The 19,090-nt window shown below is 43.9% G+C and overlaps 1 long non-coding RNA gene across 1 annotated transcript; it reads left to right on the top strand.

The window, feature by feature from the left end:
* Nucleotides 1–8,028: 8,028 nt before the first annotated feature.
* LOC137430784 (uncharacterized) lies at nucleotides 8,029–16,290 on the top strand. Its single transcript, XR_013621478.1, has 3 exons — nucleotides 8,029–8,089; nucleotides 12,564–12,634; nucleotides 16,208–16,290. It is a non-coding gene; the product is annotated as an uncharacterized LOC137430784 (long non-coding RNA).
* The last annotated feature ends 2,800 nt before the right edge of the window (nucleotides 16,291–19,090 follow it).

Genomic DNA, 19,090 nt, shown 5'->3' with positions numbered 1-19,090 from the left:
GTACGGGCAAGGGGGGCCGGAGCCCGTCCTGTGCCGACCAAAGTGCATGACCTCACTCTTCTGGGGACTGATTTTAGAAGAGGAGGCCAACCCAAAATGCTCGCAGAGACCCACCAGTCTGCACATGGCGACTGCATCGGTGACAAACACCGACACGTCGTCCATGTACAGACTCACCTTTAGGCGCTCCCCATGGGTTCCGGGAATCCACAACCCAGGGAAGGATGGGTCCGCTCGCAGTGCACAAGCAAACGGTTCAATACAAAGGACAAAAAGGACTGGTGACATTGGGCAGCCCTGCCTGACCCCAGAAGCGACTGGGAAGGCTCCCGAGAGGTGTCCGTTAACCAAAACACGGGCTTCAACGTCCCTATACATCAGGTCCACCCAATGCATCAAATTTGGCCCAAAGCCAAAACGGTCCAAAACGGCCATCATGTATTCATGTGACACTCTGTCGAAAGCCTTCTCCTGGTCCAAACTGACTATACTCAGTGGGAGGCCTCTCTCCTCCACTAGCTGGATCGCCTCTCGAACCAGGCCCAGGCTGTCGGACACTCTGCGTCCCGGAACAGCACAAGTCTGGTCCGGGTGCACGAGGTCCACCATGACACCGTGCACCCTCTTAGACAGCACCTTTGTTAGTATTTTGTAGTCGACATTCAACAAAGTGATCGGGCGCCAGTTGGACAGATCCTCCCGATCACCCTTCTTGTGCACGAGGTTTACGACGCCCCGGCGCATCGAATCTGGAAGCCTCGCAGAGGTGGCTAGCTCCCTCACTACCTGCAGATAGTCCTCGCCAAGGACGTGCCAAAAGCGGCGATAAAACTCCACGGGCAGGCCGTCGTCACCCGGGGTTTTATTCGCGGCCAAATCCCTAACAGCGGAGGTCAATTCCTCCAGGCTCACCGGCTCCTCCAACCGCTCCCGCTGTTCGGGGCTCAAACGATTCCTCAGATGGCCGAGAACGTCGGCCATCTGGATTTGGTCAACCGGTCGTTTTTCAAAAAGCCTGGAGTAATAGTCCTCCACTGCTTCAGTAATTTGGTCCGGATCCGAAACACGGCCTCCCCCCACATTAACCTGGGCCAAACCGCCCCTCCGCCTGGCACATCGTTGAAAGAAGAATCTGGTACACCTTTCGTTGCACTCCAATGCCTGCACCTTGCTCCGGAAGATGACGGCCCTCGCCCTGGCTTCGAGGAGGCTAAAAATCCTCCCCTTCACCCGGCGGATTTTCTCTGACACGTCCCTCCCTTCGCAAAGTTTCTTATGCAGGCGCTGGAGGTACGCCTGCATGCGCTTCAAACGCTCTCGTTTCCCCGCGGCCCTCATTCGCCCGGCCGTTCGGAAAAACCCTATGGTCCTACGTTTCACCTCCTCCCACCAGGCTGCCGAGGTAGGGAAGAGGCACCTGACCGTTTCCCACTCCCTATACTTCCGAACGTAGGCATGCACTAAACTGTCATCCTGCAAAAGGTGACAGTTAAGCTTCCAGAGTCCAGAACCCCGGGGACACACCCCATTTAGTTCAATACCCAGAGACAAACGACAGTGATCTGAGAATGCCACCGCGTGAAGTACCAGGTCCGGGTCGCCAAAATTTGGTGTCAAAAAAATGTAATCAATCCTAGCCCGACTGGTACCAGCCGCATCGGTCCGGGTGACCTCATTCCTTTCCGCACCCGTGTCCTTCAACCCAAAATCCTGAACAATCCCTTTAAGGGCCCGCGCCGATGACTCCAGGGGCAACCTGTCCAAACTTATATTAAAATCTCCCCCGACGATCACGGGGCCAGAGGTGGAGAGGAGGGGCCCCAACTGGCGCAGGAGCTCCTCTCTTTCTCCCACCGTCGTTGGAGCGTACACGTTGACCAGGGTCAGTGGGGTCGAGGACACCACCACCCTGAGCACGGCCAACCGCCCCGGGATAATTTCTTCTATACTAAGGACCTCGACATTCGGGCTTTTAATAAGGAACCCTAATCCTGCCGCCCTGTTAGTGTAGCTGCCGGACCAATACGACTCTCCGTACCGCCAATTTGCACGGAGGTATCCATACGCACCGTGCGGAATATGGCATTCCTGCAACAGGCAGACATCCCATTCAAAATTGCGCAGTTCTTCAAAAATAGCGATCCTCCGGACCGTGGTACGGACTCCCCGTACATTTAAACTCGTTAGTTTAAAGCTCATAGGTGTTAGTGTATTAATCACCAACACTAGTGCAAACCACGAAAGGGGAGTCATAGGACTTATGAAGCTCCTCCCTCCTTGCCAAGACACGACGAGCTACCATTCTTCCTCCCCCTGCGGTTCTTCCCGCAGCCGGGAGCCACGAGGGTGCCCGGGAGCCAGTCCCCATCAATGCAGACATTCTCCCCGGGTAGCAGGGAGAGGTCCTCCTGCTCGGGGGTCAAATAAATTACCCCCCCTCGCCCGCCACCCGGGGAAGAAAGCCACCAGTCCTCCTCGAGCAAACCCTCCTTGAGGCCCATGGCCACAGCTGCCCCCGGAGGAGGGGTGAGGTCAACGGGTGGGGAACGACTCACGGGGGAACGGGACCGTGAGCGTTCAGGGGAAGACGGCCTTTGGGGCCTCCCCCGGAGACCTGCTGCGGCCAACCCCGACTGCACCCCACCCCTACCACGAGCAGGCGATCCCCCAGGCCTGGATGGGTCGCTTGACGCACGGGGGGCTCTGCGCCCCACAGGGGTTTTCTTCTTTGACGTTTTTGTGTTCTTTCCCTGTGGGGCTTTGCCCAGAGGAGCTTTTCCTTTGTCCTGGCCCCTCCTCCGACGCTTCTTTTCAATCCATTGTCCAGGGTCGCTTTGCTCATAGCCGGAGGAGGAGCCATCACTTCCAGCCTCCGGCAGCGGGGTTTCTGGCACCGAGGATGTTTCTTCTGACCCCGCCACCGGAGCCACCATTCCTCGTGCATCCTCCCCTCCCACCGCAGTGGGCCCGACACCCGGCGAAGCCACATCCAGGTCCTGATCTACCCCTCCCTCTTCCATGTTCTCCCTTCCCTCCAGGTCCCTCCCTTTACTTTCTACGGGGCGGGGGGCTGACACACACACAAATACATTAGTCCCCCCCCCCCCGACCCCAGATGCAATACCCTCCCCTGTCCCTTGGGCAAACCCCTCCCCCACCCCTTGGGCAACCCCCTTCCCCTCCCCTTGAGCAACCCCCTCCCCAGCCCCTTGAGCAACCCCCTCCCCAGCCCCTTGAGCAACCCCCTCCCCAGCCCCTGGGGCAAACCCCTCCCCCGCCCCTTGGGCAACCCCTTCCCCCATCCCTTGGGCAACCCCCTCCCCAGTCCTTTGGGCAACCCCCTCCCCAGCCCCTTGAGCAACCCCCTCCCCAGCCCCTTGGACAACCCCCTCTCCCACCCCTTGAGCAACCCCCTCCCCCACCCCTTGGGCAACACCCCCCCTAGTCCCTGGAGGCACACCGTCCCCTTTTCCTGTCCCTGGGGGCACACCGTCCCCTGTCCCTTGGGCAACACCCCCACTCCCGCCCGCAGCAGCACGCATCTTGCTCGCGTAACTCTGCGGGCAGGAGCGGAAAGTGTGCCCCGGCGCACCACAGAGGTTGCACCGCACCGCTTGGGTGCAGCGCTCCCTCAAATGTCCCAACTCGCCACACTGGGTGCAGATACTCGCTGTACACCCAGTAATCAAGTGGCCAAGTTGACCGCATCGGCGGCACAATTTCGGCTGTCCCGCGTAAAAGACTTGGCCTCGGTCCATCCCAACCATTATTCCATTCGGGATATGGGTGGCCGTGCCGTCCTGCCTCGTCCGCAGCTTTACCCGGAACTGCCGAGAACCGGTCCAAATACCGAGGCTGTTCCGGACGAGCCGTACTGGGCCTCGGATGTCCGCGTATCGACTGAGCCAAACCTTGACATCATAGTCGCTCACGCCTTCGTTGTACAGGTGGACGGTCACGACTCTCTCCTGTGTTTCTGAGAGAGCCTCGACCGCCCAGTCTGCCAGTTTCCCAGCAGACCGAGCGGTAGCCCACCGGCGCCAGAACTCGGCAAGTCCCTGCCCTGTTTGGAAGGACACGTCGAAGCCACGGGCGAGGGAGATCAGGCAGAAAAAGTCAACAGCCTTGAACCCCAGCACACCCAACAATACATCTCTACCAAATCTATCTCCGGCCGGCACACTACAAGCAACATCAATCAACCGAAACCGGACACAATTATGGCGCCTGCTCGCCATGCCGGGGTTCTAGGAGGGGCGGAGGACAACACTCGGGGTGGAGGGGGGGGAGGGAGGGAGGGACGGGAGACGAAGGGGAGCACAAGACTCCCCCCTGTCTGGTGGGCAACGCCCCCCAAACAGGAGGAAGAAGGGGGGAAAGCAGGGACAGAAAAGACTGACGAAAAATGCAGGACAAACAAGCAATAATCAAAGCAATAAGTAAATAATAAGAAATAAATGCAAACAGTAAAATACAGGGAATGAAAACACCGGCAGAGAAAAACAGAGCTCGTTCACTCGTGCACAGCCTTCACATCCGCCCACCAAGTCGACAACACGCACACCTCGCTCATGTTTTTCGACGATTGCGTGTTTTATATCCAAGCACATCATCCTCTTCTTCTTCTCAGTACTGCCCTTGGCACTCAATTTTTTTTTAAAGGTATTCTATTTTAAATTATATTTTGACTTTTGTTACAGCCTTCGTTTTATAACGTTTTTATAAATGCGTGTTTGATCTGAGGGATCTGAGGGGAAAAAAAATAATCTCCTAAGGTTGAAATAATTGCAAACGAACACAAACAACAACAACAACAACAACTACATTGAGTGACGTATCGGTGACGCACTTCCTTTGCAACTTGCCGGGTTCGAAGCTAGGCCTTAGTGTGAGCATGGAAGCTTGTGTGGCGCTGCTTCGCCGAGAATTCCCCAGTATAGATGTCGAGGTTTTCGATTACGTGAAAGGTGTGCGAATTGTTTGTATCGTCAGCGTGTTTGTCTCTTTTTACACCTGTTTTCGGCCGCTGGCCTGCTCTGGCTTACCGCACCGGTGCTATATACGGCAGACTATATACATATAGACTTAAACAGCAGCTATATACGGCAGAAATGCTTGCACGGCAAGATAACCACGTGACCGGAACCCACCTGGTGGCGGGTGGCGTAAGCTCGTAACTCAGATCTCGGCTCGCATCTCAAAGCAATAAACCGCCCGAGCGACGGCTCGTATCTCGGATACCGTTAAGAAAGTAAACCCGTTAAGAAAAAAAAAAATTCCATATTAAATGCCATGTATGTATGTGTATATATATATATATATATATATATATATATATATATATATATATATATATATATATACATACAAATATATATATAATATATACATGTATATATATATATATATATATATATATATATATATATATATATATATATATATATATATATATATATATATATATATATATATATATATATATATACAGTGAAACCTTGACTTACGAGTTTAATTCGTTCTGTGACCGAGCTCGTAACTCAATTTGCTCGTTTCTCAAATTAAATTTCCCCATTAAAATGAATTGAAATGCTATTAATCCGTTCCAGCCCCCCAAAAACCACACCAATTTTTTTTGAAATACTGTATATATATAAAAAATATCTCGTGCTTTATATTTCACCTGTATGCAGCATACAAGTTGGCATGATGGCCTGGACTGGACGTACGCACACTTGACTCTAAACTGTCCAGCCTGGGTTTGAATCCCGACCCAGCTATAACCTGTCATGTCGGTGTTTCACAGGCAGGGTGATTCATCAATGTGTGTACCGCTAAACTGGGCGCCCCGTTTGTGTCCCATTAGTTGTTGGATGTTAAGGATCTCACCGTGTCTTCCACAAAGAGAAGGCGAGCTATCGCCGGCACTCTGAACAAGTTGTGGCCTGGCATGCTCTTCTCTGCTGTTGTATACGTCCTCCTCGGCATCTTTTTCCAGAAGAGCCCTGTCTCGTCACAGTTGAAGATTTGCTGGGGGATGTATCCTTCGGCTTCTATCAGTTCGGCAAAAGTTATAATAAAATCTTCAGCTGCCTTCACATCCGAGCTTGCTGCCTCACCATGCCTGACGACGGAGTGAATGCCGGTCCTCTTCTTAAAATTATGAAACCATCCCCGACTGGCTTTGAATGACTCTTCCGATGCCTCGTCCGTTGATGTTCCTGCCGTCTGCTGCACCAAATCCCCGTAAATGTCTCGGGCCTTCTCACACATGATGCCCTCGGTCACGGTATCTCCTGCGAGCTGCTTCTCCGTCAACCACACAAACAACAACTTCTCCATCTCTTCATGGACAGAGGTCCGGAGCTTTGAAATAATCTTAACGCCCTTGGCTGGCGTTATAGCCTTTATCGACTCCTTCTGCTTCAAAATCGTACATATCGTAGAAGTACTACGATCGTACTGCCTCGCCAAGTCGACAACACGCACACCTCGCTCATGTTTTTCGACGATTACGTGTTTTATATCCAAGCTCGCTCGCTCGTAACTCAGATCTCGGCTCGCATCACAAAGCAAAAAATCGACCGAGCGACGGCTCGTATCTCGGAAAACTCGTAAGTTGGTGCACTCGTAAGTCAAGGTTTCACTGTATATATATATATATATATATATATATATATATATATATATATATATATATATATATATATATATATATATATATATATATATATATATATATATATATATATATATATGTATATATATGTATATATATATATATATATATGTATATATATATATATATATATATATATATATATATATATATATATATATATATATATATATATATATATATATATATATATATATAATATTGCAAGTTGGTGGGTCAGGTTCTACACGTGCCATGAGCAATGTCAAAATACTGTGGGGAAACACCGAGGCTGTGGCTATCTTAGGTGCAGAAGGGGAGTGAGATCTGAGGGTCCGAGCTTCATTCGGGATGTGGGAGCCAGAGTCAACAAGTAAAAGATGTGCATGGGGTCCGTCCATTACCCCATCTATTTATTTGTTTATCACCTCATCTTCGTCGCCGATCATTCATCCCATCATTCTTTGCCAATCATCAATCTGTCCATTCCAGATTGGATGCATGATGCTGGAATATGGATTGTAGTATGTTAAGTCATTGTAGATAAGGATACGAGGGCGGGATTGCGGGAATGTTTGCGTCGGGGATAAGGGGAATTTATGAATGCTGTAATTATTGTACATACAGTATGTGCCATTTCATTGTCCCATCTGCCTGTAAATACCTGCTTGGCCTGCTGTTGTAAATACTTCCCTTTTTTGTTATGGGCAATAAATGCCATTTCTTTAAGAAACCCTGTCTTGACTTATTCTGTCCATTTTGTTGGAAGCATAAGACTGCTGAGGTGTTTAGCCAGCTTTTATTTGTTATCTAAGTTTGATCTCAGGTGCAGTGTTGGTTTTGCACGACTGACTGACTAGGTACTGTCAGTAACTGCTATGTCAGTCCCTATTTGCCTCACTTAACTCACCAGCACGGCAAACCGATGTTTGGGGGGAGGATCCGGTCAGAGTTGATCGTGGCATGCGGTGTCCGGGACCTCATAGACCCGTCATCTGGGGGTAACCTGATGTAGGTTACAGATTTTATGCTGCAGTTTGATTTCATGAAACATATTTGCTGAAAAAAAGACAAATTTAATAGAAATTAATGCCAGACAGAAAATGTTCCCAATTTTGATAATCTGCTGTACCACATCTATAATTTTGAATATTTGGTCTAATGCCAGTAAGTACTAAATGCAGTAAACATGGTAAGCTGCCTTTTGCTTTTACTTCCATGCTGCATGAGCTTATTTTAGATAAAAAAAGTTTGTGTATAAACATCTATTTTCCTTGATAGCTAATGTCTTGGTGCAGTTATCTCTTCACAACTATTCAATGCTTCATACTGATTTGATGTTATTTTGTCACATATCCTTCAGGAATCATGAACACAGTGTGAAATCAACGCTGATAAGCCAGACATTTGGTGGAAACCTGAACTCACAATGTAAGTTTATTGGGGATTTCCATCGTTTGTGTTTTTCTTTTCCATTAATGGTCTCACTGCCAATGAGGTTAAGTGATCCCCACACAGTCTTATTCTCATTGTCACTAGATGCTCACCAGCATGGCTCTCTGCCTGGGTTGGACACCAAGACTGGTATTGAGACCATAAAGATGATGGCTATTAAGTTGCTGACTGGATAAAGGCTGTTTGGAAAGCAATTCCATTTACATTCTTGGAAGTGTTCGAGGTGCTGTGATATTGAAGATCCTTCCGAGATATTTTGCTCCAAAAAGAGCTCATCAGCCTTCAGTCTAGTTTTAATTTTCCAAGGGAATTTCCAGTTCACTTCTGGCATCCAGTTGCTCGCTTTGTCAGCCTTTTCTCTTGCCTCTGATTGACCTCTTTCCAAAATTTCCCAACACAGCTGCTGAACAGTTTATTACAATCACTTCTGTGTGTCTGCCCGGACCGCAACTTTTTTTTACGATTTGAGCTTTTGTCATGAAATTTTCAACAAAACTTTATGATGAGAATATGGAGAAGACAAATTAATAATTTTGTCAAAAGGTCTAAAGATCAAAAGTAAGCATCACCTAAAATCATAAATTTTCCTGCCTTCTCGCATTCCTGCTTTCTTATTTCTACATCGATTTCTTAATTCCTGCATCAATTTCTTATTCTCCAAAAATGAATAAATGTGGGGGTGTACTTACTTTTTCCACATGCGAAAATTGCATTTATGTTTATTTAAATTATACAATGGCCTACAAAATGTAAATGTTTCATGATATTTGTTATATTATATCACCTTTATCTATCAATATTGTTGAAATGAAGATCAAATAGCTGAATGTTGAAATATGTTGAAAAAGTCAAAACTTTACATGCGGTGTACTTACTTTTTCACTTGACTATATATATATATATATATATATATATATATATATATATATATATATATATATATATATATATATATATATATATATATATATATGTATATTTATAATATTGCAAGTTGGTGGGTCAGGTCGATTGATCAACTTCGAATACCCTGCCTCTTAAATATTTACCCATATTGAGTTGTTCAAAACAGTATCGATTCTTAAAACAGGGGCAATACCCCTGACACTCACCTGGTAGAATAAACAGTATACGGCACTGACTAAAGGTATTTTAAACCAATTTCAATGCTTGCTCGAAGACAGGGCGGCATGTAGAATCATACTAACATAATCATGACACTTTAAACAATCAAATAAAAAAATATCTATTTTCGGGGCAACCATACTCCTCCCCTCCCACCCTGTTATTCCTCCTCAGACCCCAATTTTTCCAATACCTTCAACAAACATTGGTATGTCACGGATGATGAAGGTTGTGGTGAAGTTTCATCAAAATTGTGTGTGTAGGTTCTGAGCAAAATGCAAATACCTATTTTGGGGGGCAAGCCCCCCATAGACCACCTTAGACCCCGATTTTTTAAATGCCAGGAACAAACTTTGGGAGAACATGGGTGATTAAGGCTGTGGTGAAGTTTCATCAGAATTGCATATGTAGTTTCTGAGAAGAAAGCAAATACCTACCTGGATCAATAAATACCTGGATCCACTTTGACCCCCGGTATACCGTCTTAGACCCTGATGCCGTGAACAAACTTTAGTCACAACACAACAAATATAATTTGTGCCAAATTTGGTCGCAATCCCATCAGCGATTTGAGATGAAGTTTCAAGTGTTTACAGATGGACTGACGGACTGACGGATGGACGGACTGACGGATGGACAGACTGACGGATGGACGGACGGACGGACTGACTGACGGACTGACTGACGACGCACCATCGCATAAGCTCCCCTGAACTTCGGTCCAGGTGAGCTAAACACGTTTTAGAACATTGTGAGACTATTTCACGAGGCAATTCATTCCACATGTTTACCACACAATTTGAAAATATATACTTGCATATGTCAACATTAAAATGTTTAACAAATAAATTCATGGTATGACCACAAGTTTACCCGAAAAGTGAAGAATTGTGAAAAAATTCCAATCGGAAAAACTATTTTATCTTTTACATACCATAAGCAAATCTCACAATAGTCGTTCTTCTGAAGACGATATTTAAAGTAAAATGAGACGATTTAATATTTGTATGGAACATTTTGAACACCAGGTAAGCAACGAGGGAACAGTCGTTGAAACCGTTGAAAACGTTGAAATCAGTTAAATATGTCTTTTAAACAATGTTTTCCAAACCAAACAATGTGTGCATGTGCAACAAAATACTTTTTTCTGTTTTACCGGCCACCACAAGCTTTTGTTTTTATTTATTTATTTATTTTTAATGGTCTAATGCTCATAATGGAGCTCATTTTATACATGATTTAACGCTGATTTTCTCTTGTTTACAAATATATGAAAAGCAACTTCCTGCGCAATTAGCAGCTCGTTATATTACACCTTATCTTCAGTCTGTCACCGCTGATTGGTCAGGAAGTGTGAGGGAGGTTTTTTGTCCACCGTCGCACCGCGGAGCGAAAGGGGGACTATGGTTTTCCCCTCCGTCCGTGTGTCCGTCCGTGCGTCCATCCGTGCGTGCGTCCGTCCATGCGTGCGTGTGGGCGTGCGTGCGTACGTGCGCAAGAAAAGGAATGAATTCAAATTTGGTTTGTGGGTGCAACCCACGTAAAAATCCAAGATGGCCACCGCCATGTATGTCTGACGCCATGTATGTCTGAACCTTGTGAGCGGAATATCTTGAAAAATATGCGAAGTACCAACTTCTAATCAGGTGTGTGGGTGTATCTAGGCATAAGGAAGAACGCTATTGAAAATTGGATCGCCACGTCAAAATCCAAGATGGCCGCCACCATATATATTTGTGAACATTGTGAGCGAAATATCTTGAAAAATAAACGAACTACTAACTTCTAATCTGGTGTGTGGGTGTACCTACGCATAAGGGAGAACGCTGTTGAAAATTGGTTCGCCACGTCAAAATCCAAGATGGCCACCTTGCGTCTTACACTTTGTCAACTCACATCACTTCACCGACGGGGGACCTAGGCGTAACGCTTGTTTTGGATAATTATTGTGTATCAGAAAGTCGGACAACTGGGTTGACTATGTGCTCGATTGACTAGGTTTGGGTTGACTGACACCACAAAATAGAATATTGGCGAAAAACTCAGAAAACAAGAAAGTAAGATAGTCTATGATTCAAAATATCATTTGTTTGTAATTTCCAGGCGAGAACTAGAATGGCACTCAGTAGAGAGCACACCTTCGCCAGGTGAACAGTTTACGTTTTGTATCCCAGAGTAGAGCAGAAAATCACAATACAGAATCACATTTAATCAAAATCATCCGTCCACAACTTTTTGAGATATCCTGCTGTATGCATATCATTTTTGGACCTATCACTCAATGGTGAAGTATCACTTAAAAACTTCTACCAGCCGGATCCGGATCTTCACCAAAATTGAATCGATTCTTCCTTGTCACACACAAAACCTGTGCACCAAGTTTCATCCAAATCCGTCCATAACCTTTTGAGATATCCTGCTATATGTTGGTTTTAGCCCCATCACTCAATGGTGAAGAATCACATAAAAATTAAATAATTGTCATATCCAAATGCGTATTCAGATTTTCACAAAAATCGAACTGAATAGTCCTTGTCGTACACCCAACCTGTGCACCAAGTTTCGTCCAAATCCGTCCACAACTTTTTGAGATATCCTGCTATGTATCGTTTTTGGCCCCATCTCCCAATGGTGAAGAATCCCTTTTAAAATTCTAGTAGCCGGATTCGAATCCGCATCTCCACCAAAATCGAATCATTTCGTCGATGTCACATACACGACATCTCTGCCAAATTTGGTTCGAATCCATCCACAACTTTTTGAGATATCTTGTTCACAAACAGACAGACAGACAATAAGAAAGTATGACAGACAGACATGGGTGAAAACATAACCTCCATCTACCTTTGGTGGCGGAGGTAAAAACATTTTTACAGGTAGAAAAATGAAATAAAACAAATTTCAACTTTTCAGTGATTTTTGGTTTCAACTTCAGATTTCAACTTTGAGTTTGTCTTCTCCAAAGACTTTCAATAGTCATTTTCAAGACTGGAATTCCTGCCAGAGTTGTTTGAAACTTTGGCAAACCATCAACTTTCATTGCTTGTAACTTGCACATTGCCAAAGCTAAATATCAGACGGAATGAAGTCCTGTGATTGAGTGTAAATATCTGGAAACGAGCATATAAAATAAATCCTTATTGTGCGAAATGGCAGTGAAGAGTCTGTATTTATATGACCGAGCCATCATGTGACGTGCATTATAAAATGGTTGTGTACTTTACATATATGTTATTGTCCAACTGTTTCAGTAAAATGCGTGCATTGTTCTTTGCTTGAGTTACGTTTCAACCTTGGAATCTTTTTTTTCTTGCCAATTTTACAGTGAAATGCAAGTTTTGTTCAAAGGTGTCGCATCTCCATGAATATGTCGAACATATCGTGTTGGACATAAAGGTATGTAAAAACTTCATTAAAAATCAGATCTGCAACCCCAGAGACCGTTTAAAAAAATTACTTTACATGTATCAACATGTACTGTATTTTTTTTTACATACATATCTATCGTCTATCTTCTATCAAAATATGTGAAAGAAAAGTTTTTGTTTGTTTGTTTGTTTGTCTGCGCAAGCTAATCTCCTGAACGGTGAAATATAGGAGGAAACCTCCAATACAAAAAATGTCGGGACGGGCCCCGGGAAGGTTATCGGCTCGGTGGCGAGGCCGGTCGAGGCCGCTTCGGCCGGGCTGGGCCCATTTCACAATTAAAAGCTGAGCTAAATTATATAGTAGTCAATCTTCCACGGCCGCGAGTAAAAGCTGAATTATAGTAGTAAATGCATTCAAAAAGAACCCGGGGAACGCCGGGTGATTTTGGCTGGTCTTATTAAATCTCCTCTGACTTCACATGACAGACCTGTGATGAGGAGCTATCTTTTGAACTCACATGTTCAAATACGCCAGAAATTCTGACCCCAACTCACTCTCTGAAGTACACATTGGAATTTCGTTTTGACGATTTAACAAGGACAATAAGACATAAAATGTCATGGCCCCCATGGTTTTAGTAATTTTGCTTTGCAGAGCTAAACGGCCGCCAGTCGGCCATTTTTGGTGGGATTCCAAAACAAAACATTTTGCATATGTAAGCCCTCATTCCTTATCTGTGCGGCAAGTTTGAATAAGATCAATAAATGCATGTCCGAGAAATGGTTGAGGACGTGTTTAACATCGGGGTTTTTTTGCATCTAAAATGACCGCCAGTCGGCCATCTTTGATCGCATCGCGAAACAAAATGATGTGCATATGTATACAATCATGTGTTGTCTTTGTGTCAAGTATGAACAAAATTCGTCCATACATCTCCGAGATATGGTTGAGGAAGTGTTCCACATCAGGTTTTTTGCATCTAAAATGGCCGCCAGTCGGTCATCGTTGATCGCATCGCGAAACAAAATGATGTGCATATGTATACAATCATGTGTTGTCTTTGTGTCTACTATGAGCAAAATCGGTCCAAACATGTACGATATATGGTTGTGGATACACGCATGCACACACAGACGGACGGACGAGCGAGACCCAATCCATACGCCCCGTTTCTGACTCTGTCCATCATCGTAAATGCATCGTATATGCAGTGACATGCAATCTGTCGAGGCACTACCACCCTGCACATGTGGGAAGAGGGTGGGGCTGTGCCTCCTCACCTAACCCAAATGACAAGAAGATCCATTTTTTTCAAATTTGGTCAAAAGGTAATATATTGAGAGCTGCATTGTTCTGGAATTGAATAACAGGAAAAAGACACAAACATTGATTTGTAACTCAACACATGTTTATTGCGTTTCCATCACTAAAGCGGCCATTCATTTTTCTTCAGTATCTTGAGTCAGATTACCCATATTTTAGTTCAATTTCTGCTGTCGAGTTTCTCTGCAGAGTTGTTCGATGTTTGGACAGAATGGAGTCGTTTTCATTTTCAAGCAAGACTCTGAACTCGCCTTGTTCAATTAGTTTCTCAGTGTGATTTTTTATGAAATTCATACTTGAAAACACCTGCTCGCATCGGAAAGTATATCCGAAGGTGGACAGAATGCCAAGTGCATATCTCTCCATGTTACTGTCGGTATCCGGGAAAGAATTCCAAACTTCAAACACAATTGGCTTGTTTTTTTGAAATCATCGAATTCAGGACATCTGTGTTGAAGTGGCAGGGTAGACCTGTGCCAGGGTAGATCTGTGCCAGGGTAGATCTGTGCCAGGGTATATCTGTACCAGAATAGACCTGTACAAGGGTAGATCTGTGCCAGGGTAGATCTGTAACAGGGTAGACCTGTACAAGGGTGGACCTGTGCCAGGGTAGATCTGTGCCAGGGTAGATCTGTGCCAGGGTAGATCTGTACCAGGGTAGATCTGTACCAGGGTAGACCTGTGCCAGGGTAGATCTGTGCCAGGGTAGATCTGTGCCAGGGTAGATCTGTACCAGGGTAGATCTGTGCCAGGGTAGACCTGTGCCAGGGTAGATCTGTGCCAGGGTAGATCTGTACCAGGGTAGATCTGTAACAGGGTAGATCTGTGCCTTTCTCGACTTTCGAGTTTGGTCACGAAGCCTCTGAATTTCGAACTCCACATGTCCTTGTCCTTCCTGCAAACCAGCCAGTTCAAGTTCGAGTTCTGCTGGGTCTACTCCTGTCAATCCTGAAAAGTTGAGGGCAGATATGTTTACTTCAAGGGAGTTTCAGACGGTCAAAACATGGATGCAGTATCAGTATCCATCAATACAGTTCAGATATCCAACAACAACTTACACACACACACAAATACATACACACACACACACACACACACACACACACACACACACACACACACACACACACACACACACACACACACACACACACACACACACACACACACACACACACAAATACAGATATTGACACACACACACACACACACAAACACACATACACACACACAAACACACAAATACACATATTGATACACACACACACACAAACACACACACACTCACACACACACACACACACACACACTCTCTCACACACAAATACACATATTGACACACACACTCACACACACACAAATACACATATTGATACACACACACAAACACATACATACACATATTGATACACACACACACACACACACACAAACACAACACAACACACACACACACACACACACACACACACAAATACAGATATTGACACACACACACACACACAAACACACATACACACACACAAACACACAAATACACATATTGATACACACACACACACACAAACACACACACACTCACACACACACACACACACACACACACACACTCTCTCACACACAAATACACATATTGACACACACACTCACACACACACAAATACACATATTGATACACACACACAAACACATACATACACATATTGATACACACACACACGCACACACACACACACACACACACGTTTGCCGTTTCTTGGACTACTGTGAGAATCTCATTCCGAATCCAACTTGAACGCGTCCCTCATAACTCGCAAGTCTCCATATTGTTGTGCCGTCGGTAGTCTATGACACGGTAACCAATCCTCCATCGGTACAATTGTCACAACAAAATAATGCGCAAAGCTTCACCATTTTAACTCCTCTTTTAACTGATGTAAACACAAAGATGCAGCCCACGTGTAGTTTCCTTTTGTTTGCTTGTACACCAAGATGGCGGACAACCAATGTGGTGACGTCACATGCACATTCATCCTCCACTGAAGGGGGAGTTATCAAAACATGTTATTTGTTTCCCAAACAAAAACTGTTATCCTGGTGTTTCACAGGCACGATGATTCATCCATATGTTTCGTTTAATACAATTTATTTTATATCCCTCAAATGTGGATATCAAATGGCCAGTATTTGAAGCACTTGCCGCCACGATTCATGTCCGATTGTTATTTTGGAATTTATTTGTTCACACCTTCTCATTGTTGTGCCCTTTACCCACAGCACGTGACCAATGTGACGTCGGCCTTGAAGCGCCACTTCTCCCAGAGGATTGAGTCGGACGTGGATTGCGAGAGGTGGGAAGTTTCACATTTTACCTTCAGAAATCCCCGGGGAAGGAATAAAATTGAGTTATCGCATGTAAATCTTTATCTATCGACATAGCGCAATGCAGGGGTGTGGTGGGGGGGCCTGGAGGGAGTTAGTGCAGTGGGTGCGCACCCTCTTCGGGTTTCCGGTGGTAAATGATATGCTATGATATTGGATGTAGTCCAGTGGTGGGGCCCACCGTTCAACTTACTCTTCATGTGAGTCAATCATGCATGTGTTTACAGGATACACACATGATGAGAGGTGTCAAGTTCATCTTTTAATAGCACATTAAATGTGTGTTTCTTAGTTGAAGAAAAACAACTGGGAGAAAAATCGTTTTTAAAGAGTGAGTTTTGGAACAAAACAAATTAGGAAAAAAATTGAATATATTTTAAATAGCCACTTTTGGAACAAAAACGTCGTGAAAAAATAACAACGAAATTGATGGAAAAAGTATAAGTTCAGGAAAATGGTGAAAAAATAGCAACTAATTTGGTGTAAAAAAAAACAAAAATCCAGGAAAATAGTGAAAAAATATCAACTAATTTGGTGTAAAAAAAACAAAATTCAGGGAAATAGTGAAAAAATAGCAACTAATTTGGTGTAAAAAAAAAAATCCAGGAAAATAGTGGAAAATAGCAACTAATTTGGTGAAAAAAACAACAAAACCCAGCAAAATAGTGAAAAAATAGCAACTAATTTGGTGTAAAAAAACAACAAAATCCAGGAAAATAGTGAAAAAAATCAACTAATTTGGTGTAAAAAAAACAAAAATCCAGGAAAATAGTGAAAAAATAGCAACTAATTTGGTGTAAAAAAAACAAAATTCAGGGAAATAGTGAAAAAATAGCAACTAATTTGGTGTAAAAAAAAAAATCCAGGAAAATAGTGGAAAATAGCAACTAATTTGGTGAAAAAAACAACAAAACCCAGCAAAATAGTGAAAAAATAGCAACTAATTTGGTGTAAAAAAACAACAAAATCCAGGAAAATAGTGAAAAAATATCAACTAATTTGGTGTAAAAAAAACAAAAATCCAGGAAAATAGTGAAAAAATAGCAACTAATTTGGTGTAAAAAAACAACAACAAAATCCAGGAAAATAGTGAAAAAATAGCGACATCAGCCCATTCATTATGCATCGGCATGATTCAAAAATAATTAATTGTCCTCTCAGAACCAAGGTAACAAATACACGTTATTCATCAAATAATGCTCACTGACACACCTGCTCACCACAGTGAGCAATTTCAGCACACTAAATGATGATTAAACCAAAGAACAAAATGGTCGCCAAGTACTTTCACGATATCGCCGCAATAAGGCGTAACTAGTCCCACACGGGCGCGGCCGCATGCCGCGGCTAGGCCTGAAACCAAAAGGACTAATTAAATCAAACGGAACGTCAAAATAAAATACTAAAATGAACCAACTCGGTTAAGATAACCAAAACAAAACAACAATACAAACAAAAACGGAGGAGGATGAGGAGGAAATGTCGAAAATTAGCACACCTCGAGGAGCAGCAAAATGGTGTGGCGTAGTAGTGAGAGTAGTAGTAGTTGTAGTAGTAGTAGTAGTAGTAGTAGTAGTAGTAGTAGTTGTAGTAGTAGTTGTTGTTGTAGTAGTCCTGTTATTGGTGTACATGTTATGCACTTTAACACTGTAATTGATGCTTAATGCTGTGAGGAAACCTGGATGGGCACTGAAATGACACCTTATCAGAAAAGTTTGTTTTTTAGTTGCACTTTTGGTGTTCCTGCCAACATTTGATTTGATTTTGCTTTTGGTTTTAATAGTTTGTTACAATGCATTCATCATGACAATGAACTTCAATTCCTGTGATTGATATTGATGTCATCTTTTTCTTGGTGACGACTTTTGCTATTTTTCTTTTGCAGTTGTGATGCAAAGTATGATTATCACGCTCACTCCATCCACGATCCGCCGAACGTTCTGACCTTGGTGCTCAAGCGTTTTGACAAGTCCGTCAACGGGAAGATTGACAAGGTTAATTATATGTTGGCCACAATGGAAGTAGTGAAAATTAGGCACAATGGAATACATCGAGACTTTGTTTACAAAATCTCAGATGCATATCTCATGAAACCTCATGAGAATCTGATGAGGATATTATTAGATCCCATGAGAAATCACAGGAGATTTGGATTATAAGCTTCTGGAAGTTTGATGAGAGTTACACTCTCAACAATGGGTTGTCAATAAAAACCCAGCTGACTCATTTTTCACTTTGAGAGGAGGTCATTTTACTTCTGCTTCTTGTCTGGTGTACATATTGTACCAGGCCTCACTATGTTTTGTCTTCTAATTCCCTCCAGGCAACTGGGATGGGCGCTGAAGGGCAAGCTATGGAAAGGCAGCACTATGCAAAATTCCCCTCTGTTTGGAAATAGTTCATATAGTAGAAACAGTATGTTTTCAGTACATAGTTTGAGTTCCAGGATACAGGAGACAGTTATACTTTTGCCTTTTTTCAAAGCAGGAGATTCAGTTTATTATTGGAAGGCAAATGCATACATACCAGGGTGGCATGACACAACATTTCCTAAAGTGTTCCTGTTTTTCCTTCCCTTTCAGAATGTTAAGTTCTCCAAAGAGTTGGACCTGCGGCCATACCTAACACACCCCTGCAAGGCCAAACTGATGTACAAGCTTTACGCCGTCATTGTACACACTGGCGAAGACTGCACATCGGGCAGTTATCTCTCATATGTCAAGGTATAGCTGTCATAGATGTTTACGTTGATGGGAAGATAACATGCTTCTGTCCCCT

Source organism: Myxine glutinosa, unplaced genomic scaffold, assembly GCF_964187855.1.
Source record: "Myxine glutinosa unplaced genomic scaffold, kmMyxGlut1.1 SCAFFOLD_161, whole genome shotgun sequence".
Classification (NCBI taxonomy): Eukaryota; Metazoa; Chordata; class Myxini; order Myxiniformes; family Myxinidae; genus Myxine; species Myxine glutinosa.
The sequence above is the reverse complement of the archived record's forward strand: the minus strand, read 5'-3'. Positions and strand labels throughout refer to the sequence as shown.